This window comes from Ahaetulla prasina, chromosome 3 (assembly GCF_028640845.1).
Source record: "Ahaetulla prasina isolate Xishuangbanna chromosome 3, ASM2864084v1, whole genome shotgun sequence".
Taxonomy (NCBI): domain Eukaryota; kingdom Metazoa; phylum Chordata; class Lepidosauria; order Squamata; family Colubridae; genus Ahaetulla; species Ahaetulla prasina.
This window is the reverse complement of record NC_080541.1, coordinates 57396031-57419830: the sequence shown is the minus strand read 5'-3', so window position 1 is coordinate 57419830 and position 23800 is coordinate 57396031.

The window sequence follows — 23800 nt, the reverse complement described above, 5'->3', positions numbered from 1 at the left end:
AAATCTTTTTTTAAATTTTTCATTGGACAACTTGCTGATATATAAACAAGTTTGTGTGCCTTCAAGTGTTATTGACTGCCTGGATCAGTCCCTGCAGTTTCTTGGCAAGATTTCAGAAGTGGCTTTCCATTGACTGCTTCCAATGGCTAAAAAAACATGATTTGCCCCAGATCACCCAGTTAGCTTTGAGCCTAAGGCAAGACTAGAATTCACAGTCACACGTGTTCCTCATTTAGCAACTGCTTCATTTATTGACTGTTCACAGTTATGATGGAGATGAAAAAATAATTTCATTGCCAATCCTTATATTTATGACCTTCACAGGTTTGTAAAGAAAAGGAAAGCTGAAGTAAAAGCATAAGCATAAGTATGGTTTCACTTAGCAACTGCTTTACTTAATAACCAAGTTTCCGGTCCCAACTATAGTTGCTAAATGAGGACTTCCTGCACACCAGACTGACTCTTTGTATAGGCATACTGCTGTTGGTGTCAGCAAAGCATTTGACTAAGTTTTGCATAATTGGCAATCTAGTTAAAAATTTATTGCATGGATGCATAACTGGCTTGAACATTTCACTACCACCTCCTTGATCTTTCAAGTGTAGTATCATTGAGAAGATTCATTCAACTACTCAGTAGTAGGGGGTTCTTTGCTGACTAGATTCCTGACATTTATTCCAGAAGTGGAATAAATTGATTGACTTTATCCAGTCTGACTCTATAAGAGTTTTTAACTCCTTAGATCGTTAGCTCTAATAATTTATATTACTTAAAAGTGGAGAGCAATAGAGCATGCCTCACTACCAGTCAGGAGTCCATTCTTTTTCAACTTAAGTTGACATATGATCTGAAATTCGACAAGTAACTAACTAGGTTGGACTTTTTCATTTTATTACTTGGCACATGACAGTGAGGACAATTCAGAGATAAGGGTTAGTAGTACTTCTCCCCCTGCCCAATTCATCTGTTCTTTAGTTTGTCCCTATTAGTCTGAACATGATTTTATTTTAATGTACTAATATAATAATAATCAGATGACAGCCAACATAATAAACTTCATTTATTAAACAGGAGTTTCAAAGATTTTTAAGATAGCTCTCAGACAACTTGCTTTTAAAAAAACAACCTATGATTGATGTTAAAAATCTATTTGAAAAGCCGCCTTTAACTTCATCTCCAATAGTTTCAGTACCAACACCCTTCCTGTCTCACGATCCCTCTCCTACTTCCCATTCTATAGCTCTTCCTCTCTCTGTCACACCTATCTATCTTGAAATTAAAAAGGAATCATGGACAAATAGAGCAATTCTGCTAATGTGCACACAATGCCTCGAGGATGGAAAAATCTTAATCTCCTGACACTTCTTGATCTTTGCGGCTGATTAAAAAAAACAGGTCACAGAGAAAGGGGAGGAATGGTTCTTTGAACTACTTCCTCTGATTGTTTCTCTACATGAAGCCAACATTTGTATATATATTTACCGTATGTGAGCCTAATAAAAAGAAATACTTCAAGTATTCTATACCCAGAACAATGTATTAAGTCATAATCAGAGCAGTCTTCAATTCTGTGATATTGGAAGACAAACAACTCTAAATTAGTTCCCTCCATATAGAGTAGATTCAAAGTCCCCAAATCTCTGCTAAGAGTGGATAATGGATTATAGAGGTTGAAATTCTAGAATGAAGTCTGGTAAACTTTGTTCTAAGAACAGTAAAATATTTTTTTCAAAGTCATATATTTATTCAAAGTATTTCTAGATTTACTATCATGCCATATATTGTGAAGCAATTTTCAAAATCCATATACTATGAGTACAGTATAAAATATATAAATGAAAAGTAAAAGTCTTGTCATATTTTTATGAAATAGTGAAAACTGCTGTAAGGAAGAACAAATTGTATTAATTCTTTCAGATCTTATTGATTTCTACTTCCACACGTGATATTTCCACATGTGCTGAAAATATTGAAATTTGAAGGTGTAGAGAAGGTGAGTTGGTTTTAAAGTGTGCCAGGAATTACAGGTAATCCTCCACTTATGACCACAGTTGGGGTGAGAATTTCCATTGTTAAGCAAAGCAGTTATTAAGTGAGTTGTGTCCAATTTTTATGACCTGTTTGCCCTGGTTGTTAAGTGAATCACTTGGTTAACTGAATCACATGGTCATTAAGCAAATCTGGCTCCCTCCATTGACTTTGCTTTTGGGAAATTGGTTGGGACAGCTGTAAATGGCAATCACATAACTCGGGAATGCTGCAACAATCATAAATGCATGTCAGTTACCAAGCAACTGAATTTTGATCACGTGACAGATGCTGTAAGTGAAAGAACCAGTTGTAAGTCACATTTTTTCAATACTGTTGTAACTTTGAATGGTTGCTAAGCAAATGATTATAAGTTGAGAGTTACCTGTAATTGGCAAATTAGAGACTGTTGGAGAGGAGAATCTTGATATTCCAAAAACTTTAACATTGCTTTAAATATTTATGAAAAATTGCCTGATGATGCTTTATTTGAAGAATTTATTGAACATTACCTGTTCAAAGAAAATTATCCAATATCCAATTATCCATATGTAGGGCATGTCAAATTTTTCAACTTTCAATTTCCAAACATTGTGACATACCTTGAGGATTGTAAAGATATTTTGGTTACTTTAGGTTAATTCAGATATGTTTGGTCAATAACAACATAAATATCATAACTTGTTAATATTTTGTTTGTTTCATTTTATAAAGTGTATTTATCTATTGGTCTCCTTCTCATATTTGGAGTGGTTTTTTTTCTTTCTCAGAAGGATATGTCAGGATTGAGTCTAACATATATGTTGAGTACCTTCATTGAAATCCTTTTTATCTTATGATTCCTGGGTCTGCTTTGATCATAGACATCCTCTAGAAGAAAAGGAGAGCAAACTACTCATGTTATTCCATTGATTAATTTAAGCCTCTGCAAACAGTGCATGTCACCTAATTATTCAAAGATCCAAATACAATCAAAGAATTTAATTCCAGCTATTTTCATTCTCTGATAATTAATCTTCTATTTAGTTATCTAAGTCTTCTACTAAAAATGGTCATTATAAATTTGTACTTGATGTATGTCCTTCCAGATATCTTTATTATTATTTGTTTACAGTGACACGTCAGATGCTTTTCAGAATATAATAAGGGTATCCATCCTAAAATCCAGCAAAGGAGAAATAAAAAAAATGGGAAGAGAAATGGAATTGGATTGATAAGGAAAATAATATACTACTTTTCTTGATCTTCATTATAAGCCAAGTGGCAGTCAAACATGGAAACTAGAATAATGCTCTGTATAAACAGGTTTCTAGTAAATATTTCCAATTTTTGTTGAAGCCCTTGTGAAAAACATATTATTGAATATTTGAAGGTATGTCTCTGTTTTGGGGGCTATAGTGAATGGCTACATGAGACATAACTATTTTGTAGTAATGCCCACATGCTAGAACACTGGGATTGTTCCTTCACTAACAAATGAAGACCTTGCCAATTCAGAAGACATTTGTGTCTGCCTTGAAGCATTTATGCAATTCAATGATTTCATTTCTTTTGGTGATGTGAGTGTACCATTGCTTTATTAAATTCTTCTATATAATTCATTTATAAATGATGAAAGATTCTCTCAAAGATTCTCAAACGGCAATGCAGTCCACAAAAACATTTAAAGGATAATATATTAAATAAAAATCATAAATGGAATAGAAAACACATTCATAATTGGCTGAGCCACCCACAACTTCAAACCCTAGTCTTGGGATGCAGATATTACATCTCTTGTCTGGTATGTGTTCATTCTATGTGAGTTGTCATCTACTGTTGGTTTTATGGAAATCCCCATGCAGACCACTTCATTTACTCACCTCCATTTCATGCATTCATTCACTTAATCATTCCTTGGTTTATTTGCTATGTTCAATTCTCCCAAAAGTAGACAGAATTTAAACCTTTCAAATGTTTTTGTTCCTACTTCTGTAAAACAAACTGAGATAATTGAATCAACCAGTGAAATGCGTTGTGTTCTGAGCTTCTACTAGGATTATTGAGCGTAATGCAATATATTATTGCATATGTATGAAATACTAGTAATAACGGTTTCCATAAATATAGGTAGCAATTGATGAGCCTATTACAAGAAATAATACTGTGCAGGATAGCCATTTTAAAAACTAGCCAAGAGCGTTCAGTAATCCTCCCTGTTATACCAGAGAACTGTCTCTTTTCAGGTTAAGCTGATATTTTTCTAATGGCAGCTGCATACCTTGTTTAAGGCTGTTGCTATCTCAATATCCCCCTATATCTTTTAGGTCCCTTAATGTTAATAATAATACAAGAGTGCCTTAAAGTGACAGAAAGAAAACTAGAGAAAGTTTGCTGCCATCTTCCTGCATCTGTCTGTATCTTATGGAAGATGACAAGATTAGTGATGTAGAAGGTAGAAAGAATGCCCCATCCAGTCTCTCCCTTTGTATATTGATTCCTATGTATATTGGTTCCATCCATATCTAGAATGCCTACATAGGGACAAATTAGCTAAGATAGGAATTACATGAATTCTATGAACTTTGAATAGCTAAATAGCAGCTGCAATTGTAAACTTTGTGGAGAAGGGAATTGGCAGAAGGAAGGGGAGAAGAAAAAAAGAACCATGAGCCCTTTATGAAGTTGCATTTGCCTTTCAGAGGAAGCATCCACTGATGCCAAAGGAAGCTTCTTTTCAAATGTACATTTTAGCACTTGGAAGGACAGTTTGCTAGTGTGGGATTCCAACAAATATATCGGAATAAATCATTACTTTTTTAGTTCCTTATCTTATACAGCCTTATAAATGCTATGAAGCCATATATTTAAAAATTAAACCAAAACCATATGTTGGTGTGTAAAAAGAATGTGCAACTCCACCCTAAAATTTGTCATCTGAACAGTATTGTGAGAAACTGTACTGAAATCAACTGGGGCAAAATGATATCAGATTGAAGTCCATTAACGCAAGGAAATATACGATATCCAGGCAAGCTACGAACGCTATGTCCCATATTTTTTGTTCATATGGTAAATGCTATTCCTGCTTTGTCCCAGCTGGGATGTGAACATTTTAACCATTGGTTTAAATAAACCATCAGCTGATTATCTAATGGGACATATTTGCCAAGGTGCCCATGGGCGCCATAATGCTGGCTCCAGGAAGGAAGATTTAAACCAACATCTGTTTAAAAGCAACAAATAAATAACTTAAATCAGCTTCTTCTTTCCAGTAGAAAAAAAAATATTAACTTCCTTTAGAAGCCCAGGTCCTGAAAATTATCCCAGCTCTATGAGAAACAGAACTGCGAACCAATATTGTAACAGGAACTTTATTTGACTCTAGAATAGATGTGTACTCCGAAGCTGCAGTGGCAAAAGTAGTTTGTACAAATTAATAGTAGCTCATTCAGTTGCTCTTAAATGCTTTCATTTGTAAGGAAGTTATATTTGAATAGGTCTGCATACTGCCAATCCTATTTCACAATTTCTTTGAGCAATGTTCTTTACTTCAGTTGTAGAAAACTGTGCTACTTCTCGGCCATAGGAAGGTTATGGCTAGATAATTGTGGGAAGCCTGTTTGTATGAAAGAAATATAAAAACAGTTAAATTCTAAATATTGTTTATGTCACTGAAGTTTTCATTGGTAATATCAAGTCACAGAAAGTATCTCTAGTTCTATTTGGGTGATGAAAATGAATCTTTAGATGGCTTGAAAGAAAGGTGGTCATGTGAACTACTCTCCAAGGGAAGTGAAAGTAAAATTACTTTTGAAAGGTTTAAAAAAAAGAGGCTTAAAAGGAAAATGTTTATTCCTTTATTTTTCAAATATCCTATAATATCTCAAGTAGGCCTACTATAAAACTTTTCTGAGCTGGTTCAGCCTGGGACAAAAGACAACCGCATGCAGATAAAAAGAAAAGCCACTGATTTCTAACATTTTACATGGTCTCCTGATCTCTTCGGTATTTTTTTTAAGAGTGCAATTAGCGTAATCAAATCTGTGGGAAGAAAAGCAGCCACTAAGTCTCAAAAGACAGGTTCTGAGAAAATGCAGCCAACTTTTCCTGGAGACACTACATTGCAAAGTGGCTGGATAGTGCCAAGCCTCCTTCCTGTGACAAATGATGTTTCAACCTAGGTTCCTGTATATTGTATTTCGCTCTCCCTTCCTCCTTCTCTGTGTCTCTCTCTCCTCTCATGCTGTCACTCCAAATGAAAGTTATGAAGAATGCATGCCCTCTCCTGATGTGAATTGTCAATCCTAATTTCTTATTTAAAGAAATCATATTATTCTTTTGGCTTCATCAATCCCATGTGCTTTTGAACACAAACGGTTTGGCCCATTTTAAGTCTGAAAAGAAAGCTACAGTAGTGGCCAAAATTGTGAAAACCTTTCGGGAAAAGTGTATTTTTGAGGTTTGATGGCTAATAACACCATTTTTGAGGGTGGGGGAGTTTCAAGATAATCATATTCCACTGCTGGAATGGCCTGGGAATAGCATAGACCTTAACCCAATTGAAAATCTATGGAGCCAACTAAAGAAACTTGTTAGTCAGAAGCGACCCAGCAATAAAACCCGTTAATAGAAGCAATCATTCAATCTTGGTTTCACATTATAACAGCTGCAGAACTAAAAGACTTGGTTCACTCCACGGGAAGATGTCGTAAGGCCGTAATTCATGCTAAAGGTCACCCAACTGAGTATTAACTGATGTGATAATTTTTGCATATCTCATTTTTTCTATGGTGATAATTTTTGTATATCTTGTTTTTCTATGTGTTTCACTTTTCTTCTTTATACTGTAACTGCTATTCTACTAGCAAATCCTACACAAAAGCTATTGCATTACATTCTTGATTAAATTATCTTTCCATTGATATATAATTTTATGGTACTACTCCAAAAAAGTGGTGTTATTAGCTAGTTTTAGAAAATATACTTTTCCCAAAAGGTTTCTACAATTTTGGCCACTACTGTATAACAGTTTTTAAATATAAAACACTGCTGAGCATGAGAAATGCATACACAACTGCAGTATCTCACCTATTGATGGTTTTCCACTTCTGGGTCATAACCAAGCACAGATCAGATGCAGAATTAGATCCAGAGGTCTGCATGACTTTTAAAATAGTAATTAGTTAGCTAATATGTGCAGTTTCATAAACACTTAACTGAAATCATGTCTAATTGAATTTCATGGACTAAACCATAAATTAATTCTGAAACTTCCCAAGAATGTCTTTCAGTAAAGTTTCCTTCTGCATGGAACCTTGTAGATGGCAACAGATATTCTCAGCCATCTTGGGTTGCACAGAAAGCACACAACACAACTTACTGCTCACTGGATTGGAGCCACACACCATAGTGCTATTTTTGCACACTACACGAGTATAAAAAGGAGCATAGAAAACAAGTGTTTCTTTACTAGTTTCCACTAATTTACACATATAGATATAATACAGTTATTGTGCAATAGTCAAGAACTATTGTCTAAATGAAACCTTTAATGGTCTGAAGAAGAAGATAAAGTTCCTGCCACAATTTTTCCTTTTGGGAATTATAACGGATTGTACAGGGATTGAGACTAAATTGATTCTGAATTTAATAACAGCAGCAAGACTGTTGATTGAACAATATTGGAAGAAAGAAGAAATACCTACAATAGAAGAATGGATACTGAAAGTTATTAATTTGGCTGAGATGGCTAAAATCTCAGCTTTTTTAAAAGACAATACGCAGGAAAGATATTTAATTGAATGGAAAAAATGGATTGATTATCTACAAAATAGATATCAGATTAAGAAATATCAGATTGCCTTTGAATAATTAGAAAGTTATTTTATGTAATGGGGAAGGGGTCGGGAGATGAAAAGCTTTGGATGTGGTTACTTGGATTGGAAGGGAAAATTTTATTCTATGTTTGGTTTATGTATAACAATACCTTGTGATTGACCCGGGAAGCCGGGGGGGGGGGGGAGGGAAGGGGTTTTTTTTGGGTGGGAGGGGGGGAAAAAGGGGGGAAAATGTTTCTGTTTTTTAAAACTCTTTCAATAAAAAAAGAAACCTTTAATGGTGATCCAGTATTTTGACTGTAATGAAAGTGATTAGTCAAGAATTTATCATTTTATATTAAAGTGAATTAATGCGTAGAATTAAACGAAGAGAGGGAGAAAGGAAGGTTCCATAAAATACTAATATAATACTAAAGCTTCATGTTTTAACATATTATAGCTTTAACATATTACAGTTGGATATACAATATATAAACCTATTGGTACATCTAATAATTTCCAGTAATTCCTATCACTTTGAAAAAGCTTTCTTTTCAAGCTTCTCCTTTTCTTAATTTTGTGGCTACTAAGTATAAATCTAAAAATTTTCAATGCAGTAAAACTTTTTATAAGAAACTGTTTTTTTAAAAATATCCCTTAACAAATTAGCCTATTGCTAATTAATTTCCCTATAAGAACATAAGAAGTATCCTGCTTGATCAGCAGTATTCTATGCATTAAACCAGCTATGTTAAATGTGCAGGAGGCAAATACCTGTCTTCCATTGTTGCTCCCCAGCAGTTACTATACAATGATTCACACCTGTGATTTCATAAGTACTTAGGAGACATCAACCTACACTGGTTGATCCTCCACAAATTTCTTCAGTCCCCTTTTACAATTGTCTGAACTGATGACTGATCTCCACATATGTGGCCAGTAAACTGTATGCCTTGGGTAAGAATTTATTTTTCCTGGTTCTGACTCCTCATATTTAAGAATAGAATAGAATAGAATAGAATAGAATAGAATAGAATAGAATAGAATAGAATAGAATAACAGAGTTGGAAGGGATCTTGGAGGTCTTCTAGTCCAATCCCCTCCTCAGGCAGGAAACCCTATACCATTTCAGACAAATGGTTGTCCAATATCTTCTTAAAAACTTCAGTTGTTGGAGCTTTCATAATTTCTGGAGGCAAGCTGTTCCACTGATTAATTGTTCTGTCAGGAAATTTCTTCTTAGTTCTAGGTTGTTTTTCTCCTTCATTAGTTTCCCTACATTGCTTCTTGTCCTGCCCTCAGGTGCTTTGGAGAATAGCTTGACTCCTTCTTCTTTGTGGCAACACCTGAGGTATTGGAATACTGCTATCATGCCACCCCTAGTCTTTCTTTTCATTAAACCAGACATACCCGATGCCAACAACTGTTCTTTTTATGTTTTAGCCTCCGGTCCCCTAATCATCTTTGTTGCTCTTCTCTACACTCTTTCTAGAGTCTCAACATCTTTTTCACATTTTCAAGTGATAACTCCCTGTGTTACATTGTGCAAAGGTGGAAAAATCTCCCTACTGCGTTTTACTTACCACACATTATATTTTATATAACTCTATCATGATGTTCCTTACCTGTCTTTTCTCTAAATTGTAAAGTCCTGTAGTTCTCCCTTGCAGAGGAACTATGAAGAAATTTTGGGTATTGCAGAAGGGCAGGCAGCCAGAGAGGTGAACATTCTTACCATGTCTCTTTGTGGGGTGTCCAATGATCAATTCCCAATTTTAGAAAGAACTGACTTTACTCCGGCAGGAGGTTGAGAGGACAATCTGATGTCGGATGTCCCCCTCTGAGGGAGGAAATATCTCTCCGACCTTAGAGGGTGAACTCTAACATATCATTTGCGCTCTTGTAGAGGCCAGAGAATTACTCCCTTAAAATCATGTAAGAAATAGGACTTTCACATGACATAAAGCTTTAGGTTTTCCTTATTATAAACATCAGCTATACATAGGCTGACAGAATAAATTATGCTTGAATCAGAAATGAATAACAAACATCATCAAAACTAATATGTGAGCCAATTCCATAAAATGTGGAAACCTTTTACACTAACCTCTTTGGAACAGAACTTTGTAATTTTGGATAAAATTTTGGTCCTTTTGCCATAGTAATTTAAACAGCATTGTTTACTTTGGCTTTCCATCCCTCAATGACTTGGCCTAAGCAAAATGCTTTGATGATATGTACAAGAAGGAACAGTAAAGATGGGTTAAGATTTTGCTTTGTACAATGAACACGAAATTTAATGAAGGTTTTTGCTACAGGGACTCTTTAATATGCCTGGCAGATGAAATATCCAACACTGTTTTCAAGAGGGCATTCTTTCTTTCTGACTTTATATTTTAATATGGGCCAAACACAACTGAACACTACAACATTATGTGCATAAATGCACATAATGCACAAATGGAGTTAGTAGCTACAGAATGAACTAATATCATATACATTCAATGGATCTGAGTAACAATCAGATTCAAATGCAATTATTCCATTTAAAATATTTTTTTTAGCATTTTGTATCTCTCTTTTACATAAAGAAGTTTGTTTGACAAACACAGGAATAATTACAAAATGTGCTAACTCATTCGCTCTAGATCAGTGTTGCCAAACCTTTTGGGCTTGGCATGTCAAAAATTAAGAAAGTGATTAACTTGACTCTGCTGGCATGTCTCACATACACTGAACAAAAGAGGAACAATTCTCTATCTCCTTTATGCCCCCTGAAAAACAGCACTTGTGGCAGTGCTGAGCCTGAGCCTGAAGTAGAGACTTCAGTTCTAGCACCATCACTACCAATCAAAAAGTTTGCCTTGCACCATATCCCAAGATGTGGGAGCTTTGGGTGATGGTATTCACCCAAAATATCATGGCATATCATATGTGATATGATGCACATATCATAAGTTTGCCATCACTGCCCTAGAACATCATCTGCAACTTAAGTTTCATCACACATCCTGCTAAGTACAACAAGATACCTCACTTACCATTTTTAAAAGACTTGCCTCATAATGTTACCTTCAACTCATTCCAAGCCCATTACACAGGCAACTTCATGTATGGTAATTGATTAACAGTGTTGGCGATAATGTGATTAGGGTCTGGAGTCTGTCCAGTTCCTACTGGCTGTTTTAGGCTGTGCAACATGTCTCTTCTAGCTGAACAGAACCACATATTGGCTTGGGCTACCAAAGAGTCTTCTGTTCATAGAATGACTGACTACAAGAGTTTTATCTCTCCTCCAGTGCTAGATTGTTATTAAAAGCTTTGAAAGCATACTAAATCTCTTCTTGTATGCCCTTTAAAGTCAAAATGAGATCTGGATTCTGCAGCTGTTTTTGTTGGACAGCTGCAATCACCAGAGCAGCCACTAAGGTAGATGACAACTTGGTTATAGGCAGTCAACTTAAGCCATAATCCTGTACTGAAGGCTTGGAAGCAAGCGTATTAACAATGCCATGAGAAAGTCCTTTGGACTGTTGACACTGTAGCCATACATTCCCAATTTTGTTGGAAAAAATTTCTTATTTTTTTGTATAATTCAGCATGTTAGATGACAGTCCCAAGCCGATACAACCATAGGTACTAGAACCAAAGAAAGATTACATCAAAATGCATGTGTTACCAGAGAAGGAATCAAATACAGGAATATGCTTAATATATGATATATATTATGATCTCAGATATCGTATGATATGTGAAGCAAACAGGAATACAATAAGTAATAACTGACCACAAAAATGAAAACGTTTTAATCGTATTAGCAAGCATGAAAACAGTACAGATTTAATGATTTGTGTTGACCAAAATTCGTTTATTAGTACTCATCTCAACTAGGCTGTGTAGAACTGCTGTACTGTCATGGTTCTCAGTTTGAAAATATTTTGAGGAGTATCTACTGATATTCCTGAGGAGTATCTATTGAACTGTTGATTAAGAAAGAATCATACAGCTTGGGAGTTTGGCCATCTCACTTTCACTAATTAAATGGAATCATTCTGATAAGCCAAAGAATTTTTGCATCATCACTAGAAATATAAACGACTTTGCAAAAAAAAAAAAAAAAAAAGAGTAACGAACACCATTTTAGTAATAATAAGCAAGATGTTGCTTCCCGTGTATTTTATAATTCCTTTCTAAATATCATCAAAGTGGTTTGATGAGGCTGAATCACTGATGAGCAACAAGCCAAAGTAAATATTATGGTTTACATTGTTATAACAAGGAACCCAAATGTTATCTGAACTGAAAATCATTTCTAAGGAAGTTACTACAGCAACGTTCAACTGCTTAAAGTGAATGTTATTCGTATTGGCTAAGAATTGCTCCTATTGACAATACTGTGCTGACTAAAAGAGCCCAGGAAGTTTTCTTTCCATAAGCAAAATCCTTTTTTTAAAAAATTTAATAACTACCAAAAATTCATATCCAGCTGTGTTAATGTAAGCAAAATGATTTAGTTCCTCTTTAGTTCTGTTAGCAACATATTGCCTAAGTGTAGATAAATTTGGGTTGCAATATATGATTTTATTTTCAAATATCAGGAGTGGGGGAAGTCAGTCATAAACTTCTTTATTGTGTGAGATCTGGGAACAAACTGAACCTGAAATAGCACTTCACAAAGCATCTCATCTCCCCCGATTCCTTTCCATGTTCCATCTTAAAAGTTTGACTTATGACACATTCAACCCAATCAAATAATCAATCTTTATTACAGCCACAGGGCCAAAAACAGTCACCCTAATACATACATTACCTTATTCTAGATTTCAGGATTTCTTAATTCGTTTAAGAGATCATTTGTGACATGTTTGAAGATATACAGAAACTAAAATATGGTATTAATTTCTTTCTTATCTCTTGTATTATTGAGGAACGTCATCCCATGGATGATCTGGATTTTTATTTGGGTACAGACCTTTATGAGGAAAGGAAAGCTACAAGAGATTATAACCTCACCCTATGAAAAAGTAGAAAGGGACTTGGAGAAGGAAAAATCTCATTTCTTTTATTAAGAAAACACTACAAAAAAGTAGTAAAAGAAGAAACACAAAACATTGATTGAAAGCCAGTTCACACGGCTCTCCTTGGCTGCTTGTCCTTATTATTATTTCTTTTAAAAACTAATAGATCCTATTCCTGACAGGCATAAAGCTAGAAGGTGGGACTGCATCCAAAATTTCATTTTTCGAATCATGAGAATCAACAACTGTACCATAACTTCATTTGTCTCTGCAAAACATAGATTGCTTGATCCTTTCAAAAGTGCTTCCATCATCAAGGAAATGTATTATTGTGCCTCTTATGGTTACAAAGGAGACCATTATATTTTTGTCATTCTAAAATTTATATTTCTGCAGTGAATTCTAATCTGCTAGACACCAACAAAATAAATTATTGACATCTAGCTCTAGGAACAAATCTTACTTAAAAATCAATCATAGAAAGTTGAAATAAACCTATTAAGACATAAAGAGACAGAGGGGTGAGATGGGCAACGAATAAATTTAATAATTTTTTTAAAAAAGCCGGGTCCTAATTGATAAGTTTTAATCTGTTGCCTTCTGGCTGTGCTATCCACTTTTCAATTTTATTTCATTTGCTTTAATCCTTTTTTGCCACTCCAGAAGAATTGACGAACAGAAGATTTCTGCCCTAACTTGGATCTACCACTTTCTTGCACCATAAACAGGATCATTTGGTTGATCTTTCCCTCTAAATCTAATATACTGAAAGCAGAAAAAACATGGTTTTCAAATACTGTAACCAAAATCAGTCATCTTAAAAAAAAAAGAAGAACAACTTCTCAACAAGATGATCAAGTACATTTTAGATGGGTATCTAGAAGTGAGGGGTCAAAAATTAAAGACAGCAGTCACAACCACACAGTTGAAGCCACCCCTTTCTATGTGCATCACAACCATCATGTTGACTTTTGATGTACCCCCTCCTGAATGCCTCTGTTTTTACAAACAATACATCTTTAGCAGGGGTCTCCAACCTTGGCAACTTTAAGACTTGTGGACTTCAAATCCCAGAGTTCCTCAGCCAGCTTTGATGGCTGAGGAACTCTGGGAGTTGAAGTCCACAAGTCTTAAAGTTGCCAAGATTAGAGACCCCTATCTTAAAGGATGGAAGATCATTAGCAGGTGGGTCATTCTGCTTTATCAAGACAGCCACAGAAAAGATCTCTTGTTATGCCTGATTGTCACTATGTCACTCTTGAAACAAGGAGCAAAGCTTCAGATATTAAAATGACTTGGATATTTTTTAGTAAACTGGGATTAAATGATTAAGATAGGATAAGCACCTATAGTCCCTAATACTCTTTTATGTACCCTCAATAACCTCGTTGAGTAAGTAGACAAATTTCAAGGTTGGATTGCTGAAATTTGATAGTAGTTTTCTGCTCCATTGAAATGACCCTGAGCACCAAAAGGTGTACATTGTTGGTTAAATATTTCAAAATTTAACACCAGCCCTTTAAAATGTGGCTGGAAATCTAAACTGCCCAGAATTGTTTTTGGTGAGATGTGGAGCTATATAAATTAGATACATAAAATAAAATAAATAAAATACACTTCCCTATGTCCACATTTTGCTTTCCCATATTATGACTTGCTTGATTTGGCTTATCATTTTGTCTAAACTGAACCATTACTATTGTGCTTTATATCTTAGACCAAGGCGCTAAAGCAATTTATGCTGCAAGAAACAGTGGCAAAAATCTGGTGACTTTTTAGCAATCAGTTGCACAAAGCATGGAGATATCGCCAACCAAGGACTCAGTGAATGGTCTTAAGCAAGCCACTGACTCAGTTTTTCTGTGTCTTATCTGAACAGTGAGAACAATAACTGTTGTTGCACAGATAAGAACTGGAAAGCATTTATGAGTCCTATAAATGTTTAAAAATAACATTCTGTTTCTCACCAGTCAGAGTGTTTCTGAGTCATGTATAAATGACTGACTACATCACCATTAGAAAGAGCCTACTGTATCAGGGGTAACTTAAGACAGCTTTCCTATCTAATGAAATTTATCTTGAAATTTATAACTAATTCTTGGTGATCCCAAATGGTGTCAGACATGTATAGGTAATTAGACTTCTAGGTTACAGTTTGCAAACTGTCTACATTTAATGGCTATGTAATTATCAAATTATAGTGTTTGGGTGTTCCTTTTAACACATCCACTTTTTCTTCCATTGTTATCTTCTATCTGCTCAGCCACTAGGAAAGCATAAGGAGAAGCTCCAGTGCTGATGAGAAGTCTATTTTGTGTGGATTGTTTATGGTGTTGGCTGTTTCTTACCTTGATCACAAATACTAGGAATGTCTCTCTAGAATTCAGCAGGGGTGATGTCTTCTGATAATGACAACAGAATATGTTGCCTCATTCAGTCATTGATTCTAAGAAGAAATCAGAGCTTATTGCAAAATAGCTTTCTACTTGTATTTTGAGCTTTAACTTTTTCATAACGAAGGTGGGAAGGAGATATTCTCAACATCTGTTCAGTCCCCATCTTTTCCGTTTGTTGATTTTATCTTGAATGCCCCTGACTATTTATTGATATCTAATGTGCATATCAGCAGAGTGATATTAATCTTGTAAGAAAATAACTGATCAGTATTTATAACCCTCCCACCCAATAATGTATTTTCCTTTGTCAAGGGGCTGAATATGAGGTAAGTCTCAAGCTCTGCCCCCTTTAGCAGTTTATCAAGGCACTACCCTGATAATCCTCACAATCCCAGCTTTTCCCCTTGATCATACAATGTTGTCCACATTTCATCCCCTGCCTTAAATTAAACAGTCATAAATAATCATTTTCTAACTTTGAAATAAGGTGTCCTTTCTTCTTAAGCCAACATTGTTTCACAATGCTTCAGTCTGTGATGCTTTCTTCTCTATTGTTATGGAGACAAGATAAGAGGTTCAATGGTAAGTATGAGGATGCAGAGGCATGCCTCTTTCTCTGTCCAATAGCCAGAGGTTGCCACAACCGTTTCTCGTAGAGTATGGTATTTGTCTTCTTCATTAGCACTAAATTTTCCAAGTGTGCTTCACACTTGTCATCTCTCCCCCATCTTTTTTTTTAAAAAAAACTTTTCACTAGGCTCCCAATGAATTATAGTAGACTTCTAATATTTTACTTTGGGAAAAAGAGGGTGCATACTTCCACAACTTTGAAATGGAAGGTCTTTATATTCTTTGAGGCAGTCTTGATTTCCTTATTGCAGAGTCTTGAAAACACTACATGGTGTTAAATTGGGCTTTTGTTGACTATATAGCAGTTTCCTGTTTTTGTCTATTTCCGTCACTTCCCCAGTGAACTAAAAGACAGGAATGTCAAGAAACCAGTCAGTTTCAATTATCCAGGTTTACAAGCCCTAGTGAGTTGCACAAAGAGGCTAGGATTATCCTCCCACTCCGAGGCAGTTTCTTTATTCAGATGGTTTTGAAGCTGAGTAATGCCCAGATGGTGAAGAGACTAATCAGCCCACCTACAGAAGCTTTTGTTGACTCTGGAATTGCAGAACATTAGACCCCACCCAACCCCTTTGTGTGTAGTGGTCGGTGAAAGTTTTCAGTGTGCCAAAGATGGATGGCCACAAAGTCAGAAGAAGAAAAATCCATCTAGCCCATCATTTATGATCGTGGGTATACTCAGAAATTAGGACAACATAATTTGATAGGGATAGACTTTGTGAGGGGGACAGAAATTTCATACTTTTTTCTTGCTGACACATAGAATCAGAATAGAGCTGGAAGGGACCTTAGAGATCTTCTAGTTCAACCTTTATATAGACCCTGTACCATTTCAGATATGTGGCTGTCCAGTCTTTTTTTTAAAAAAGCTCCAGTGATGAAGCACCTACAACTTCTGAAGGCAAGCTGTTCCACTGGTTAATTGTCCTTACTGTTAGGAAGTTTCTCCTTAATTCCAGGTTGCTTCTCTCCTTCATTAGTTTCCATCCATTGTTTCTTGTCTTGCCTTTTGGTGCTTTGGAAAATAAATTATCCCCCTCTTCTTTGTGGCAGCCCCTCAAATACTGGAATACATGTCACCTATCATGTCACCTTAGTCCTTCTTTCCTCTAGCCTAGTCTTACCCAATTCCTGCAACTGTTCTTCATACATTTTTGTCTCCAGGCCCTTAATCATCTTAGTTGCTCTTCTTTGCACTTTTTCCAAAGTCTTAACATTTTTTTGGTAATATAGTGACCAAAACTGGATGCAGGTGCGGTCTTACTAAGGATTTATAAAGCAGTATTAATTATTCACATGATTTTGATTCTATGCCTCTGTTTATACAACCAAGGATTGTATTAGCTGTTTTCACTGCTGCCACATAATGCTAGCTCACGTTTAATTGATCGTCTGCTAGGACTCCAAGGTTGTTGTCACAGTTACTGTTTTTGAGCCAAGTTTCACCTAATCTGTACTTGTATTCTCTTGCTGCTTAGGTGTAAAACCTTGCTTTTCTCCACATTAAATTTCATGTTGTTTGCTAGGCCCATTGTTCAAGTCTGTCAAAATATTTTTAGATCCTGAGCTTATTTTCTAGGGTGTTGGCTATTCCTGCCAGCTTAGCGTCATCTGCAAATTTGATGAGTTCCCCTTCTATTCCCTCATTTATGTCATTTATGAAGATATTGAAGAGTACTGGGCCTAAGATGTAAGCTTGTGATATCCCACTGCTTCCTTCCTTCCATGTAAATGTAGTACCATTAAGGGCTACTTGTTGGATACTGTTTTGTCAGCCAACTACAAATCCATCTGGTGGTGATGCTATCTATCCCACTTTTTTCTAGCTTACCAAGAAGTACAGCAGGTTGTGGTTTACTTTGTCAAATGCCTTGTTGAAGTCTAAGCATACTACATCCACAGTATTTCACAGGTCTACTAATTTAGTCATGCTGTCAAAGATTGAAATAAGATTAGTTCGGCATGATCTGTTTTTAACAAACCCATGCTGGCTACTAGTTATAACTTTATTTGTTTCTAGATAGAAACAAATGGAGGATATATAGTGATTTTATTCAATGGTAGGGAAATGGCCACAGTGCTAGCTATTATATAGTGTCCTGTAACAGAAACAAATGTGTTCTGTGATATTAGATGAGAAAACATGAGATAGAAAAGGGACTGCAACACGAGCTGAGGGACGTCTATTTTCACAGGGTTTTGCAGGTTTTAACCACTAGAGGTTGTGCAATGAAAAGCAACAATTTAAATATTTGGCTAAGAAAGCACGTTTAGTTCTTGGGAGGAATTAAAATATGTCTCTTTCTGGAATCTCAGCTGTATATACATTATCCCCTGGTAAACTGACAAGAGTGTTGGATGTGCGCCTGAATGACTGGTTCTGCTCAACTATGAGCTCATTGGGAAGAATTTGGTATGTCAGTTTTTCTCAGCATTTCTTAGCAGAGAAAACAAATCCATAAAGCCTAATGGTGCATATACAGGTAGTCCTAGACTTACAACCTTTTGTTTAGTAGCCGCTCAAAGTTACAACAGCACTGAAAAAAAGTGAATTATGACCATTTTTCACACTTATGGCCATTGCAGCATCCCTGGGGTCATGTGATCAAAATCCAGCCACTTGGCAATTGGCTCATATATCTGATGGTTACAGGGTCCCGGGGTCATGTGATCACCTTTTGTGATGTTCTGACAAGCAAAGTCAGTGGGAAAGCCAGTTTCACTTTACAACCTGTTATTAATTTAACAATTGCCGTGATTCACTTAAGAAGTGTGGCAGGGAAGGTTGTTAAATGGGGTAAAAGTCTCTTAACAACTCGCTTAGCAACAGAAATTTTGAGCTCAATTGTGGTCATAAATTGAGGACTCCCTGTAATGTATTTTGATTATTAGCACTAGGAACATTTGCCTGGAAGCAAGTCTTTTATTAGTATTTTAAAAAATTGCCTAACCTCTATCATAGGAAGTCTGGCATACCTGGTCTGTGTACGTGCCCTTGAAGGAATATTTTGGCAGAACTACAAAACTAGAATAGTCGAGACTATACACAATGAAACTCCAAAATCAAACCAAACCAGAAAATGTAGAAAAGTCTTACCCATAAATTATCCTACGGAGATTAACAAGCCCCACCAAGTTTCATAAAAGGGTAAATTTATTCCTTTCAGTGATAAGATTATATGTTTGTTTCTGGGCATTGTCTAAATATTAGAACAAAAGGCTTCCTAATGTAGTTGAAGGGCATATGCAACACAAAGGGTCATTCGGGGTTCACTTTTCTTCTTGCATTTCACCACCTGGTGCCAAAGGAATAGCTTTGCCTTATTTGCTTACACTGCCAGAAAGCAAAGAAATCTTGAAATGATGTTAAGATGTGATAGTCTCATTGAGGTAAACTACAGCTCTGCCATTCATTACATTTCAGATATGTGTTTTATTCTCTCCATGACCTTCAGTGTTAGATTTGATAATAATAACTTTGCAACGAGTTAATTATTAACGAGTTGGAAGGGGAAATCCTGTTTAAACACAGAACACTGGAATAGTAATTTGCCAAAATGATTTTCAAATGAGTTTGTTATAAGGGCCTTTTCCTCAACCATATTCCCTGGCAGCACCTCCCCCCCACCCCCGCTGTGTCCCTTCATCACACCTTTAGCCCATGAGTGAGACAAGCTTCTATCATCGTTAATTGGATTGGTATTGAAGTACCATTTTCTCCTAACTACAACACTCTCCAGGTGCAGACTCAGGATGTATTAAATCAACAAGGCTTTCTCACCCATCACCTTGGAGGGAAATTAGATGACAGACCATCACTGGGAACAGAACTAATAGAGGCAGGATAAGAATCAGCAATGGGAGTTAGCAAATTTCATGCTAGTATAATTTTGATTTACTCAAGAGATAGGTTGATAGTACTTCAATGCATCAGTGGGGAAACGTACTCAGGGTTATGGATCAATCCTAACTAGCTGTGCCCTCCAACTAAATTGAAGTACAGCTCAGTGGTGAAATCCAATTTTTTTTACTACTGGTTCTGTGGGTGTGGCTTGGTGGGAGTGGCGTGGCTTGGTGGGAGTGGCTTGGTGGGAGTGGCTTGGTGGGAGTGGCTTGGTGGGAGTGGCAGGGGAAGAATACTGCAAAATCCCTATTCCCTCCCCACTTCTGGGGGAAGGATATTGCAAAATCTCCATTCCCACCCCACTCTGCGGCCAGCCAGAGGTGAACTACTCAAAATTTCCACTACCAGTTCTCCCAAAACTGTAAGAACATGCTGGATTTCATCCCTGGTACAGCTGTCATCTCCTACCAGCACAATTTATGGCCGTACTGAGTGGGACTGGGGGAAGCTACCTGAAGATAGAGACAGTGGATGAAGGAAGGGAAGAAGCAGAGGAAAGGTTGCTGTAAAATAAGAGAGAGGGAATAGTTGAACAGCAACCTCAAATATATCCTAATTTTTTAAGGATGAAGAACGAATTAATATGAAAGTCAAAAGATAATATGTATGATTAACAATGGATAAGAGACTGTACATTTAAGTCACGGGTAAAATTTAAAATTTGTTACTACTGGTTCTGTGGACGTGGTTTGGTGGGGGGGGGTAATGTGACTGGGTGAGCATGGCCAACATTTTTTTTTAACTTTTAAAAGCATTTTTTCGGCCAAAGAAAAAATGCTTTTAAAAGTTTTTTTTTAAAAAACACCTCTGATGATCGCGCGGCTCAGCTGGACATGGCGGGGAGGAGGCGCGGGGCGCAGGGATTTTTGCTACCAGTTCTCTGAACCACCTACTGCCATCGGGTGATCCGGTCCGAACCGGGAGCATTTCACCCCGATTTAAGTATGTTTATGAGAAATAAAAATAAAAAACTTTTTTAAAAAAGATAGAGACAGAAGACTATGTATGAAAGGAGTAGTCTGGTAAAAGTTGATGCAATAATTATGCACATGGTGACTCTTGCCATTAAATTCAAATACCTGAATTTGCAACAGTTTGCTTCCATGGGTGCTTAGGTATCTTTAAATAAAATCACATGGATTTTATGATGGCTTATTCTTTCTTAAGCCCTTCCATCCTCAAAAAAGCATAGTTAGTATTACATCCTACATGTATAGACCGTACAGAACTTTTGCTTTCTTTCTTTCATTCTGCATCAGCCACTGAAACCAACACAAGTTATTATCAATGGGTTTAGGAAACATGGCTCCAGGAAGCATCCTTTGCTTTTAGGGTCACTGGAATATTTGCTAATTGCTTTGCAGTTGCATTCGTGTTTGATAAAGTTTAGATTGCACCAGGCTATCTACAAGTCAGGTAAAGATAGTGATGTAGCCCATTTCTCTGACCAATGTTCCATGCCTTTTAAGATAAATACAACTCAGGCAGAATGATTGATTTAAAACAATAGAGACAAATAGGGATGTACATCTGCACCAGCAAAGCATATTAACTGTGTAGCTCATAGTAATCCAGAAATATGATTCAGAACTTACAGCAAACCCTAAACTGGGCACTCAACAAGCTTATTGTCTGGTTTTAATTTGAGATTTATTAATTATTTTCTGTAACAAAAAACCTTTTCATTTTCAACGTTGCTATCTAAACATGATCTATAGGGCAGGGTTTGTGGGTAGAGATGAAAAAAAAAAAGATCTCTGGAGAGGAAGATGAGGAAATATGGGTTTCAGATAAAGATATATAATGGAATTGTCAATCATGTCACAAAGTAGGCGAAGATGCATGTTGCTCCCATGCAAATAGCTTGGAAAAACAGTCAGCGCCCTCTACTAATTCCTCTGATTAAAATTGCATTAGCTTGTAGGTGTCAGGGACACGCAGCTGTTTTCAAGGAAACTCTGGCTCCAAGAGGTCCTTCCTTGTAGGGCAATACGCAGCTCTATCTAGAGGTAAATGTCAGGGAGACGCACAGCTTGCCGACGTTTGTCCTCTCTCTGACAGGCCCTGGCCAATGTCCTGCCGCTGAGGGTCGTGGTAATTTATGTCCACTCTGTGTACATTAACTTATCTGCAGTGGAGCTGGCTGGCTCTTTCAGTCAGCCTGTCTCCTCCACAGGCTGTGAGATTTTCCTGACTATTGGACCAACTGGGAAACAGGCTGCTCTGCATCTGCCAAGTTCCCTGCACCATCCGAACAACAACAAACACCGCCAAGGAGACTTATTCTGAGCCACAACAGACCTCGTTGCTAGCTGTGCACTGTTAAGCCCGGCATTTTGCTTAACGGACATATCATCCCTGGGGGCAATGCAAAAGAAGGGAGGGAGGGAACAAGCTGCCTCTGGCATTAAGCTCTCATTCGAGGCCTTCTTTTAGTCTCCCATTTGTATTCCTGTGGCAGCTCCAGAAGGCATTCTGGTGCCTTATTTTGATTAAGGGGGCTTTGTAGGGCAATATTAATTACACATAGGGAGACAGCAAAATAATGTATACACACACACACACACATTCTGAATTAACGGTGCTGAGGGTTTCCATGGGTACTACCTAGAAATGAGCTACAAGTAATTGCCCTCACTAATTTAACCACTCATTTAAACTGCATCAGGGAGTTAGTTATTTCTTTCTGTTCACCTTTAGTATTTTCTAAATGCATTTCTCAAAGTTGGCCAATTTGAGAGAACAGAACTCTGAACCATAGGAGAGTGCCTAGTTTAGGTTATGTGCTACATGGATCAGATATTTGGATGAGGGAGTCTCAACAAAGAAGGAGTCAGGGAGGCATGGCCAAAAAGCATGTGAAAAAAACACATTTTATTTCGATCAGAGTATTTTGATCTCTATGATACTGATTTACGGTGAATATTATACTGTTATGTATTAACAGTTGTGCCTTTAAATATTTGAGCGGGAAATCAGCACGTTGCTGATTGGACGAAGCCTCCAGCAAAACTGTATAAAAGGAGAGGTTTTTGCCCCAGCCTGTTGCTGGGTTCACCCTATATTAAAGAGCTGTTGTCACTACCCTGGTCTCCAGCCTCGTTACTTCCCGAACCTAACATTGGCGACGAAGGTGGGATCTCGAGGCTAAGGAGAACCAGAACCGAGCTGAAGCACGCTAGTTCGAACCCAGCAAACTCAGGGCAGAAAGCGGAAATGGCAAACACGCCACCCGCACCGTACAACCGGCAAGGAGAAATGGGGAACATATATGACCCGTTTGAAAGCTTTCTAGAAGCCAACGAACTACAGGGATCCCTGATAACATAAGCGGGCTTACTTCCTAAGCCATTGCGGGCCGGAGGTAATCGAGATTGCGGAAGCCCTGGCAGAGCCAACGCCGATACAATCGGTATCGTGGCCGACTTTGCAGACTTTGCTGAAGAACCATTTCGCACCGGCGCCGTCCAAATACGTGCAGCGGTTTGAATTCGGAGAACGTAGACAGATGGAGGCGAGTCCATCGGTGACTACATGGCCGCTTTAAGAAGAGCGTCCAAGGACTGCGGATACCGAGACTTAGGCGAAGTGCTACTCGAGCAACTCATCCGAGGTCAAGGACATCCGCCTCTGGCGGCGACTGCTAGCCAGGAGCAACCTGACACTAGCCACCGCTCTGGGCGAGGCCAGAGCACACGAAATGTCTACTAAAGCAGCAGAGACTCTGCAAAGCCTCTTCAATCCAAGGCGGCGCAAAGCCAACGCCAGTACACCAGGAGGAGATTCAGTCCGAATCCGAAGGTGAGGCGAGGATGAGGAAGGGTCTGCCGGACCGAGAAACGCGACACTGAGGACCGTGGCGAGTGCGGAAGCTGCGGAGGGCAGCATCAGCGCCAACGCTGCAGGTTTAAAGACGCAACATGCGGCGGTGTGGGAAGAAAGGACACTTAGCTCAGGTTTGCAGAGCGGCCCAACCTTCCGCCGAAAATTCAAATCGGCCAATCAAAGCGGAACCGGAAAGGCGGC